The following is a 12035-nucleotide window of genomic DNA, read 5'->3' as shown; positions in this document are numbered from 1 at the left end:
TTTTCTTTAAAAAGCTTCTCCTACTACATGGCTTGAGAAAGTACTTTGAGCGTGAAATGGCTCGTTGCCTAGTTGTGGCGTGCTTTCCTCCTATTTGATGTATCCTTTGCAATAAAATAAAGACTAATTGAATAATGGTGAGTGCAGCCTCTTCATCTACACCTGATTGTCAGGCTTGCGGATCCACTGGACCACTGTAGACGATGACTCAAGCCACTACCTGGGACCGGAGTCTAAGTGGTACCCGGTTTTCACCAGAGCCCGCCGCAAAGGGGGTTAGACAAGCTGCGGCATGGTACCACCAGGTCGTTCCTCAGGCGTGACTTGTCTGCAGTGGTGGCCAAGGTGGAGGTACAAGAACAGCAATCAATCTCGTGGTCAAAGTCCAGGTACAGGGTCAGGGCAGGCGGCAGAGATGCAACGTCAGGGTTCAATCCGGGGTCAGCAACAGGAGGTCCAAGCAGAGGGGTACGGGAACACAGCACACAGGACAGCAGCACAAAGGATCACTGGTACACGGAAACACGGAGGAGCTCAGGTAACACAGGAACAAGGAGGGACACAAGAACGCAGGAGACACAGGAACGCAGGAGACACAGGAACGCAGGCTAATCGCAGTAAAGCTTTCTCTCAGGCTGTGAGGCACAAAGATCCGGCAGGGCTTGCAGGAAGAGGCAGGCTTATATAGATTTGGGCAATATGGCCAGCGCCAATTAATGGCGCGCTGGCCCTTTAAATCTTGAGAAGATGCCGTGCATGCTCCCTAGCAGTTGGGGACATGCGCGGACCACAGAGGGGAGCGAGCCAGGAGCCGGGCCAGGTGAGACGCTCTGGCGGCGCTGATCTTTCCCATATAGTGCTCACTGCTAAATGCACCATGCATTGAGAGGGACAGCATTCTGGTATGGACAGGAAGTGGATAGGGAGAAGACATCCTGTCTGTTTAAGCTGAGATATGAAGAAACAGCTGTCAATATAAAGGAGGCATGGTTCACTGGAATGAAAACATGACTCATCTAGCAGGATATGACTCATCAATACTTAGTTGCATATAAGAAAAACAGCTGTAGTTTAGGTACAGTCCCTCAGTGACAGATAATTTAAGATGACTTTTAACCCTTTATCAGCAGGTATTAATAGTGTTATGAGTAAAATTCTGTTGACAGGTCTTCTTCAAGGTCGGTTGGGAATTTTCACTTACAAACGATCTTCATCAAAATAACCAAAACATTGAGAAGGGCTCATATGGCATTACATGACAAATGAAATCTGTTTTATTTTAAGGATTAAATGGGGATTTATTTTTCAGACAGGTAGCACAAAGACCAACACCAGGGCGCTATATCTTCATTGGTGAGTTTACCTTGGATCTACGTTTGCTTAGCATCCTATATGTTCCTTTTTCCTCCTGTAGGTACAAGCCAGCTACCTATGACATTTCTGATTCTGATGTATTGATATCAGGGAACCTTGCTATCAATATTTGTTTATATAAATATGTCTCTGAAACCCTGTAATTGTGTTGATACTGCTTATATGTTCCATACCTTACCTGTATTGTGTTGCTCTGTATCCCTCTACAACCTGCCCCACTACTAGACACTACTAGAGGCAGAATCGCTTATAGAAATGACCTGTATAAGTCTTGGTCTATACGTTGCACTGTACATGCAATACTGTTTACAATCTGAGGGTCTCGATGTAGACATTCTATTTACATGCTTATTTTCTGAATCAGATACCCTTCTACTATTATGACCTTGCTTAAGATATACATTGCTTAAAGATTGATTACGTATCCTCATGATTATTTATGTATATTTGTGTATACTCCCCTACTTATATTATATTAAATTTCCCTATTATCTTTTTGTATTGTTTGACAAAGGCCCAGGGAGCCGAAACATCCACACTCATACAATAAATTATGAATTGTATTTGAAAACAAGTGATGCAAAGCCTTTATTTTTTACGTTAATTCTTAGACATTAGAGCACCGAAATGCAGTCACAGATAGTAAAAAATAACAAAGAAATAGACATTTTAAAAGAAAAAAAATAAAAATTTGTAAGCATAGAGATTATCAATATTCCTAAATTCCAGTTACAGGCTAATAAATATGTTTACAATTTTTGAATGTGTTTATTTATGCTGTACAAGTGTTCCTCAAAGATTTTGTCATGTATAATTAGTTATATTGTAATACTGTACAGATAAAAAAGTAAGCCTAAACAATTATTTAAAAATTGTTTAAAATTATAGATTTTCTAAAAAGGAACTAGACGGTGATTTCCTGGAAAGGTTTATGCTAGTTGTATAAATATAGCCTCTGCGTCGCTCACAAGTGTTCTGATGTATTTGCAGTTTAATGGGTTTATTCACTTCAATACAAAAGAGACCACTAAAAGCCTCTTCTCTCTGCAAAGTAAGCTTTAAAAAATATATTCCTTTCACTAAAGTTTCATTACTTTGAAATTCGCAATAAAAAAAAAAATACTATGTTCGCCCCCAAAAAAGCTATTGCCTACTGTAAGCTAAAATGTTGCTTTGGCTTGACTTTTATTGTATATGTTAAATGGTAAATGTTATGAGAGAAGAGGAAATAAAAAAAAAAATTCTGTAGCAGTGTGCGGCATCCCCTAGAAATCTACTTATAAATTAGATGAGGGAGATAAATGGAAAGGTAGCATTTAGACTGCAGATACTCCATTGTAGCAAAGTATTATTATTCTCTATGGCTAGATCGTGAAGACACGGACTTCAATCAAGAGACCAAACAGCTCGCTCTGTGTGCTCTCCTGGTAACAGATTATATGGCCCCATAATTCTTCTGATGTGTTTTTGGTGTCTCATAGGTAAGAAGGCTAATGAGTGGATGATTCAGGAAAAAAGAGGAAAAGAACAAAAACACAAGATACACTTTAACATTTATGATAGTTGGGACAGAGGCGACCTTGAAGACTGGCATCAAGCATATCAAAGTATACCAGGGTCGGAGACTATTTCCTTTCATTTTCTGGGATGAAATCCAACCATATCAATATCTACATGGTGCCTGCATTCTGAGGAGCTCCCTCTTGTCCCTCCATTGCTTTCATCAACATGTATCTGGTTCTATTATTTGCTAAATAAATTACAATCCAATATGAATCTCAAGTACGGTTACAGTATGAAGTAAAAAAAATCTAATTTCTGATTTTGCTTTCATTAATACCTGTATGTGTGTGTGTGTGTGTGTGTGGGGGGGGGGGGGGGGTTATTTAATGCATCATGAACCAAACAAATCTAGAGAATGCTGTGGCTACACTGATGCATAAACATATCTCTTTAATCCCTGAGTGGTTATAATTATAAAATTATGCAAGCTGCTGTTAGTAAACAGAATACATGGAGCTTACTGAACTGTCCAGACAGGAACAATCAGCATGAGCTGGATCACTCATACACAGCAGCTGGGGGATGGTGCAACTATTGATTACTTCTACCTGTCAGGGACAATACAGTGATTATATCATTCTCTGAAGCAGTGCATAATTGCGACTGAGACTCCTTATCATAATTGTTTTTTCAATAGAACCAGGGATTAAACAAGATATGTTTCTGCATCAGTACAGCTGCAGCATTTTCAAGGTATATTTGGTTTATAATACATGAAATCAAATGGAAGGTTTCCTTTAACCTCCATTCTGTAGAAATTTCCCACAAGATCATGCCCTTTTTACCCATTGTAGACCATGGGTGGTTGCAGACTTAGTTTTTCTTTTTATGTCAAACTTGAAATAGCTTCTACTTAAGACATATTGCTCTTTGGAAGGAATTAATTAAGAATGGAGATTCACACATTAGGGCTGAAGACAAGCTGTAATTACTAAGAGGTTCCAACCTCTTAGTTATCCGAGCACACAATTGTGTGCCCAAATTAATGCAAAGCCAAGTCCATCCTGGTATAGATTTTAGCTGTAACCTGTGCCAGTGTCCTGGCACAAACAACAGTAGGTTCGCTAGCCCCTGCCACTGCCAACTCTGTGAGATGCCACACTCACTTTTCAAAAATTGCCATGTGGGGTCAAAAGAGGGAAACAGTCACAATGCCTGGACTTTCCCAAAGAATTATGAATTTTTCATGACATTTTTCCCTGTTTTTCCCTGTTTTTTCACTTTTCTTCCCTGTTTCACTGTTCTAAGGACTAGGCCTCTCAAAGCTGACTTTGGACATAAAAAATTAGTTAAAATTAATAATTTTTTATCTTTTGCTTACTTTGACAACTCTACCATCAACATTTGGATTGGTCGGGACTTTGCAGTGTGGCACACGTTATTAAAACCCTGAATCGATGAAAATCCAGGAACCACGTAAGTAAATAAGTAAAAATGCATTTAGGTCGTATAATACTTGTAGAACGGGTAGAAGTACATTATAGTATACATAATTTTTACTTGAATATAGATTTTATGCAAGCCTCCAACTTCAGTTATTCCATTAAGTCTATAAAACTGTCACAAGTTTTGAAATAAGTTTTCTATTAATTAAAAGAAGTGAAAATATCACAATAAATCCAAGAATAATCAGTTTCAAGTAATTCTCTGGTTATATTCATACAGATTTTCCATTATTCATACATATTTGCTCTTAGACCTTGCTTCACTTCCCTAAAGTGATACATTAATATATTCTGTTTGTCACAAAAATTCTTTCATTTTTGGAACAAACTTTACAGTTTTGAAACCAAATCATCCAACTTTTTTGTCCAATTCAATCAGAAGCTTGGACATGAAATAAAACGTGTGAACGCATGAGAGTGGGAGCATTATTTGATGTTTGAATTGAATACACAGAGTGTTGTGATGTATATCAAAGACTTTCCGAGTACAGATATTGATGAAGAAGCTTGTTACAAGCAGAATGACTTCATTGCCTGTTTCATCATCCCTTTCCTACAGATACAGATGTAGTTGTGAACTAAAGTTGAGAAATATCTTCAGTAGTGTAAGCAACAGACAAGAAAATACATCTGCAATGACTCATACTGAAGAGACTGCAAATATGCTATATTATTTTACTGATACTGCACAAACCATGAGCAGGAAATGATTTATGGCAATATTCTTGCTCCACAACAATATGTTCTAAGATAGTGTAGAGGGGATGATAAAGCTCAGAAATATCACAAAATAGGCAATAATCCTGGGTGAAAATGATTGGTAACTATCAGTCATGTGCAAAGGGATGAGTGACAGTTCAAGTCTGGTGCAGTGGCAAAATCCATTCGGCCCAGAACATGGTAAACGTGACAAAATGTGACATTTTTTCCTTGAGAATTTATAAGAAGTGGCATCTCATCATTATTTTAGCAATATAACATAAATAATGTGGAGTGGAGTTTAAGTCCATATTTTAGATTTGTAGTCTCCAATGCATTGTTTTCATAATAAAACATCAAAGCCTCTCATTAAAATAGTTAAAGTATTCCCACAAAGACAAGATTCTTAAATCTACTTAGTACTAGCTCTTGATCTCGGTGCTGCCCAGGATTGGAAATAAAATGGGTTAACAAAACATATTTTATAGGTATATATCTCTTTCTGACTGTCTCTCTCTCTCTCTCTGACTCTCTCTGGCTGTCTCTGACCATCTCTGTCACTGACCGTCTTGATCTCTGACCTTCTCTGTCTCTGAGAGTCTCTTTCAGTGACTCTATCTGACCATCTTTATCTCTGACCTTCTCTGTCTTTGGCCGTCTATTTGAGTGTTTGTCTCTGACCATCTCTTTAAGTGACTGTCACAGACTGTCTTATCACGGGCTTTCTCTGTCTCTTTTAGTGACTATCTCTGACCATTTCTTTCAGTGCGGGTTTCTGGCTGTCTCTTTTAGTGACTATCTCTAACAGTCTCTTTCACTGACTGTCTCTGCCCATCTCTGACTGTCTCTTCTTGTAAGACTGGTAGTGTAAGTTAACTGTGATGCAAATACTTTTAAAAATGGAAGTGTGAGGTAATGTTAACACATATTTGTCTAAGAGTGGTATTTTAACTTATAACTGATCATCCAGATATAAGTTAAAATACCACTCTTAGACCAATTTGTGTTAATGTTACCTCACACTTCCATTGTCACAAGTATTTGCTGGGACTGCAAACTTTACTGAGACTGTGCCTTTAAGATTTTGCTGGAAATGCAAACTATACTGTGTCTGCCCCTTTAAGATTGTGCTCTAACTGCAAACTATATGGAGACGGCCCCTTTACAATTTTGCTAAATGCTGCTGTAAATGCAAACAATACTGAAACAAATATCTTTAAGATATTGCTGGATAATGCTGAAACTGCTAACTATACTGAGACTGCCCCTTTAAGATTTTTGTGGAACTGCATACTATACTGCTTTTTTAAATGATGCTTTAACTGCTATACTAAGATTGTCCACACTAAGGCTGACTCTGAACTATAGCAGCCTATCAGTAGCTTAATGTAGTTCTTCACAGTGGCCTAAAAAGAGTAATTATTTCAAATGTATACCTGTCACATTAGCAGCATCCTATCACTACATAAGTGCCCTGAAAAGAGAAATACTTTTACTTATTTTGTATTTTTTTTTCTAGATTGGCTTACAAGCATCCTCCCAGTGTGACCTATTGGCCGCTACTCATAAGCCATGTGAGCACTATTTCTTTGTTTTTCTGTTTGTGGGATTATCACCAGATATAATCACCTGAGGTGATGTTTTTTTTTTATCCTTTTGTGTTATTTATGTGTATTCATTGTTCCCAGTCCTCCGTATTTGACCATCTTACACTCATGTGACATACCCCTTAACTTTTCTCCGTTTGTTTAAATCTCTTTCATCCAATACAAGAATAAATTAAATCTTAGTAAACGCCTTCTTATAGATAAATTTAATTGGGTTTGTCCTGGAAAAGTAAAACCAACATACATGGGGCAGTAATTTAATAAAGCACTACTTACCACTCCCTACATACTCATCACTCCTGGTCCCTGCTGTACTCTACTTCTTTTGTAATTCTCCTAGCACCAGTTTAAACACAATGGGGGTCATTTACTAAGGGCCCGATTCGCGTTTTCCCGACGTGTTACCCGAATATTTCCGATTTGCGCCGATTTTCCCTGAATTGCCCCGGGATTTTGGTGCACGCGATCGGATTGTGGCGCATCAGCGCCGGCATGCGCTTGACGGAAATCGGGGGGCGTGGCCGACCGAAAACCCGATGTATTCGGAAAAACCGCCGCATTTAAAAACGGAAAATGTGTCGCAGAGCTTGCACTTATCTTCACTCAGCCCGAGCCGGTGAACTCCAGCGCGTTCCAATGCTTTTTAGCGCAGCAGCGCCACCTGGTGGACAGCGGATGAAACAACCTTAATAAATCCCGGCCGGACCCGAATCCAGCACAGAGAACGCGCCGCTGGATCGCGAATGGACCGGGTAAGTAAATCTGCCCCAATATCACTGGTTGGAGCAATAAACTGCTTTCGTGATGTAGTGGACATCATCTAGTAGTGTTGGGAGATGTAACATGAGTGTTTTGGGGCCAAGAGCAATTATATCAGAGTGGCTGGAAAGTGATGATATTTTATTATTGATCGACAGACCCGTAGATCCCATGCAAAAACAATTTATTGCATTAGATGATTTTAAATAAATGCACAACTAAGCTTTTAGTGCTGTGTAGTAAGGACACATCCACTGTGTTTGTAGCAATTTAAAAACTCTGCTAGATGAAAGTTTGCTAGCTGAGAAAAATGAGACATAAAATGCCATGACAATTTAAGAAATAGACCTCTTGGTAATAATTGCAGATTGCTGGTTGAGGCCACAACTGATAAGAACCTGTAATGATCGTAAACTTAAGATCTCTCTGATTTTTTTTGTTATATACAGACAGGCTAATATACTTTGTGGTGAATTATAGTACTTTAAAAAGCACATCAGCAGTTCTTGAATTTCTATAAGTAGTGCAATTTGTACAAGATGTCAAAGTCTCTAAATTACTCTTAGTTATATATTATATCTAAAGTCTATCAGTTTTACCCTTTCCGAGCCTCATTACTAATCAGAGATGCCTTATTGTGCTGTAGTGTGCTGGTTCTGGAAAGTTGGCTTCACTTTTTAAACAATATTCTTGTTAAAGCATATGAAAAGTAATGGCTACATAACTAACCATTTTGTAATATTTTTGCTAAATAATTTCTAAGCATCTAGTAAATGTTGTTGCAGTAAAATAAAGCAAATGCATTTGCAGGGACCACTAAATGATGAAATAATAAATAAAGAAAAAAAAAGAAAATGGGACTAGCACTACTCAGAAGATTATAGTTTGGTTATATTTGTGTGTTTTTCCCACTTTTAAATGTTTTTATATGTTTGTTTGTGTTGTGCTATACTATGGTACAAATAAAATTGTTGTAAATCTTTCTTTTGGGTCATACTTCTTTTTCTTTTTTGAGAAATAAAAAGTAGACACTCCGATCTTTCCTCTAGGGAATGTCACTGCTTCAATACTTGATATGTTGAGAAGCCAAATCAATCTGCTGCAGGAACAGCATAAAGGCATTTAATTTAGACTTTCCTTTTTGTTCATTTGATGCATTATAAAAGATCTTCTGGCTGTTGATTCTCCTGGATCCAGTTGTACTCCGCTCCATACTTCTGGCTACCCTGACTTTTGTCTGTTTACTTATGACTCTCTTGATTGCTGTTTCTGTACCTTGCTGCTATCTTGGTTCGCACCTGATCTGGTTGATATTGATTCATTTATATTACTGTGCACTTATCTAGTGTAGGGACCTTATCACCTGTGGTTTTAGAGCAGTGCTGCCAAGTAGGCAGGGATAGTGGTTGTGGGGAAAACAGGGATTAGACTAATTTTGCCCTGCCATGACAGTACCATTAAAGAAAGGACAGTGGAATATTCAGTGCCTTTAAAATTTATTAAATTGAACTAACTGCTGGTTACAGTAAAAAGGATAAAATTTGTTTATTTTAAACAATTGTCCAATAAAGTTGGTTTTAGTGTCTCTGTTATGCACTGTGTTCTGTGCCAATAAGCAACTACACTGCTATTTAATGTGAATCTGTTTTTTTCTGCCATAAATAGGAAACATTGAGGAAACATTAAGAAAATCTACTCAAAATAGTGCTGCTCTGTGCAGGTGGCAGATTAGTACCTGCATGTATCCATGGCAATGGGTTATTTAGTTTGCGGCTGGGTCCAGGGAATCCAAACCTGCAAAGTTCAGTGGTAGCCCAAGTTTTTCCATTCAGGTCCATTGAACACTAATTATTAGACCTTTTGAATAAGCAAGAATGATAGCTGGCACACTGTGTGTGCAGTCTCTTCCTCCAGTGCTCAAAGGCTTAACTTTTAGTTCCATTGTCTGTGTGACCCGTTACAGCAAGATCCGGCAATGGACCCCGCCAAGGCCATGGATCCTGTCAAGGACATGGACTGTTCTAATGACTCAGACCAATTGCTGGCAGAGGTCCTCACCCAACAGTCTCAACTGATTTTTTGTTGGAGAAAGGATCTGAGCGGGGTTACCACCCTGCTCCGACAGCTGCTAGACTCCCGGCTACCGCAGACTCTACTTCCGCAGCTTCCCAGTGCTGCTCCGGCTTTCCAAGAGCCACTCCAGCCTGCCTCCATGCCTCTGCAGCTGTTTGATTGCCAGCAACCTCTAGTCCGGCTTCCATGTCCCCCTCGCTTGGCTCCGGTGTTCCTAAAGCCGGCCGCCGTGCTTCCTCAGCTTCCAAGCTCTTATCCCGTTTTTCAAGTACCACTCCAGCCGGCCGCCATGCTTCCACCGCTTCCAAGTTCTCCTCCGGCTTTCCCAGAAGCTGCTCCAGAACCTCCGGCCTTCCCAGAGGTTGCTCCAGTGTCTCCACCGGCCTTCCCAGAGGTCGCTCCAGTGTCTCCACCGACCTTCCCAGAGGTCGCTCCAGTGTCTCCACCGGCCTTCCCAGAGGTCGCTCCAGTGTCTCCACCGGCCTTCCCAGAGGTCTCTCCAGTGTCTCCACCAGTCTTCCCAGTGACCTCTCCAAATTCTCCGGCTTCCAAGAGCCGCTCCAGCCTCCGCAGCTTCCTAAAGCTGTTCCAGCTTTCCAAGAGCCGCTCCTGCCTCCTCAGCTTCCCAGTGCTGCTCCGGCCTCCCAAGAGCCACTTCAGCCTCTGGTTGTACTGCTTGCAGAGGATTCTATGCAAGTTTGTCCTGTCTCTGCTTTTCCCCTTAGGTGTACTGTCACGGGTGCTCCCGCGATTCATGTCGCGGATCGCGGGTACACCCGTGCTCCGCTGCCTGCCGGTCCCCATCTCCCTGCCCTCACTTACCTCTCCTGGCTCCTGTCTGTGCTCCGGCTCCCGGCGTGTAGGCCGCACACGCCTCCTTGCCTGCAGTCGCACGCTCTCACCACTAGAGGGCGCGCGCGTGGACTTCTCAAGCCTTAAAGGGCCAGCGTCCTCCTGATTGGCTCCTGCTAATCCGGCTCGCCCTTATAATCTAGCACCTCCCTTCTCTCCCTGCCGGATCTTCTCCTAGGATCTCCTATGGTTTCCATGCCAGGCTTCCCTAAGCCGTTCCTGTGGAAGAGAAAGCCCATTAGCGTTTCCAGACGCTTTCCTGTGTTTCTGTGTGTCTCCAGCGTTCCCATACGCTCCTGGTGTGTCCTGTCTTCCAGCGTTTCCAGATGCCTCCGTGTCTTCTGTCTCCAGCATTCCCATTCGCTTCCTGCTGTGCCTTCCAGGGTTCCAGTCCAGCGGTGTCTGCAGTCCGTGCCAGCGTTACCATTGTTTCTCTTTGTTGCTGCTGTCATCCCAGGCTTGGACTGTTTCCTGCACATCCCTGTACCTTGGCTGCCGCCGCAGGCCTCATACCATCTCCCACGGTGGTCCAGAGGGTCCACTGGTCCACAGACTCCTCCCTCTGGACTCTTCCCATAGAGACTTTTAGTTCCGTTGTCTGTGTGACCCGTTACAAAAACTCACTTGTAAATTGGAACCTACCTTACATCTTACCGTATATTTCGGACCATAAGGCGCACAAAAAAATCCTTTGATTTTCTCAGAAATGAAGGGTGCGCCTTATACTCCGGTGTGCCTTATATATGAATCATACTTACAGACAACAGCTGCCTTGAACTCTGCACAGGTCTGCCACCTGCTGGTCATTCATCCTTATAATCAGGTGCTCCTTATAATACGGTGCGCCTTATATATGAACCTAGATGTTTCAGCAGACATTTATTGATGGTGCGCCTTTTAGTCCGGTGCGCCTTTAGTACGACACCCAGCTCAGCATCCACATGAGAACATTTCCTCCTGTATTACGGTAATTTTTCCATCTTCCGTTATGAAATTCATATTTGGATCAGCGTAACATAATACACCATAATGTCATGTCCAAAAAACTGAAATTACATAAGTAATGTAAAATATTGCACAGCACAGCAGCCCTGTCTCCAGTTATATACAGAATCCTGGGCAATTCCTTATGCCATAACATCTCTCATCCATCCAGTAAATTCCAGTCTTTATTCAAATGTTTTCCTATACTATCCTTGGCCCTCATCAAGGTTACCAGGTTCAGTATCTTCCTGTTATCTCAAGGTCTCCCTACTGTTTACTAATTTAATGGAAATCTACCACCAGGATCAAGAATTGTAAACCAAGCACACTTACATGCTGGTGTGTGCCCCCTCTGACAGGATCTGCTCATTTTTTAGCTTTGTATGCCCTAAATAAAAAATAGGTGTTCAAAATTATGCAAACGATCCTGAGGAGCTCTGGTTTCAATTAACACTTATGGAGCCTGGGGTCCCTCAAGCTCATTTGCATAATTTTTAAAGCCTTTAAAAAATAAAAAAATAAGGCCATAAGGCCATAAGAAGCTAAAAGAAGAGCAAAACCTGTATGTAAGTGTACTTGGTTCACAAACTTAAACCACGTTTATGTTATTCCAGAATACTTGTTGGCTATTTGTTGGTTACTAGTAGTGATGAGTGGACCCCTTCATATTTGCGTTTGG

Source organism: Engystomops pustulosus, chromosome 9, assembly GCF_040894005.1.
Source record: "Engystomops pustulosus chromosome 9, aEngPut4.maternal, whole genome shotgun sequence".
NCBI classification, from domain to species: Eukaryota; Metazoa; Chordata; class Amphibia; order Anura; family Leptodactylidae; genus Engystomops; species Engystomops pustulosus.
This window is presented reverse-complemented; position numbering follows the sequence as displayed.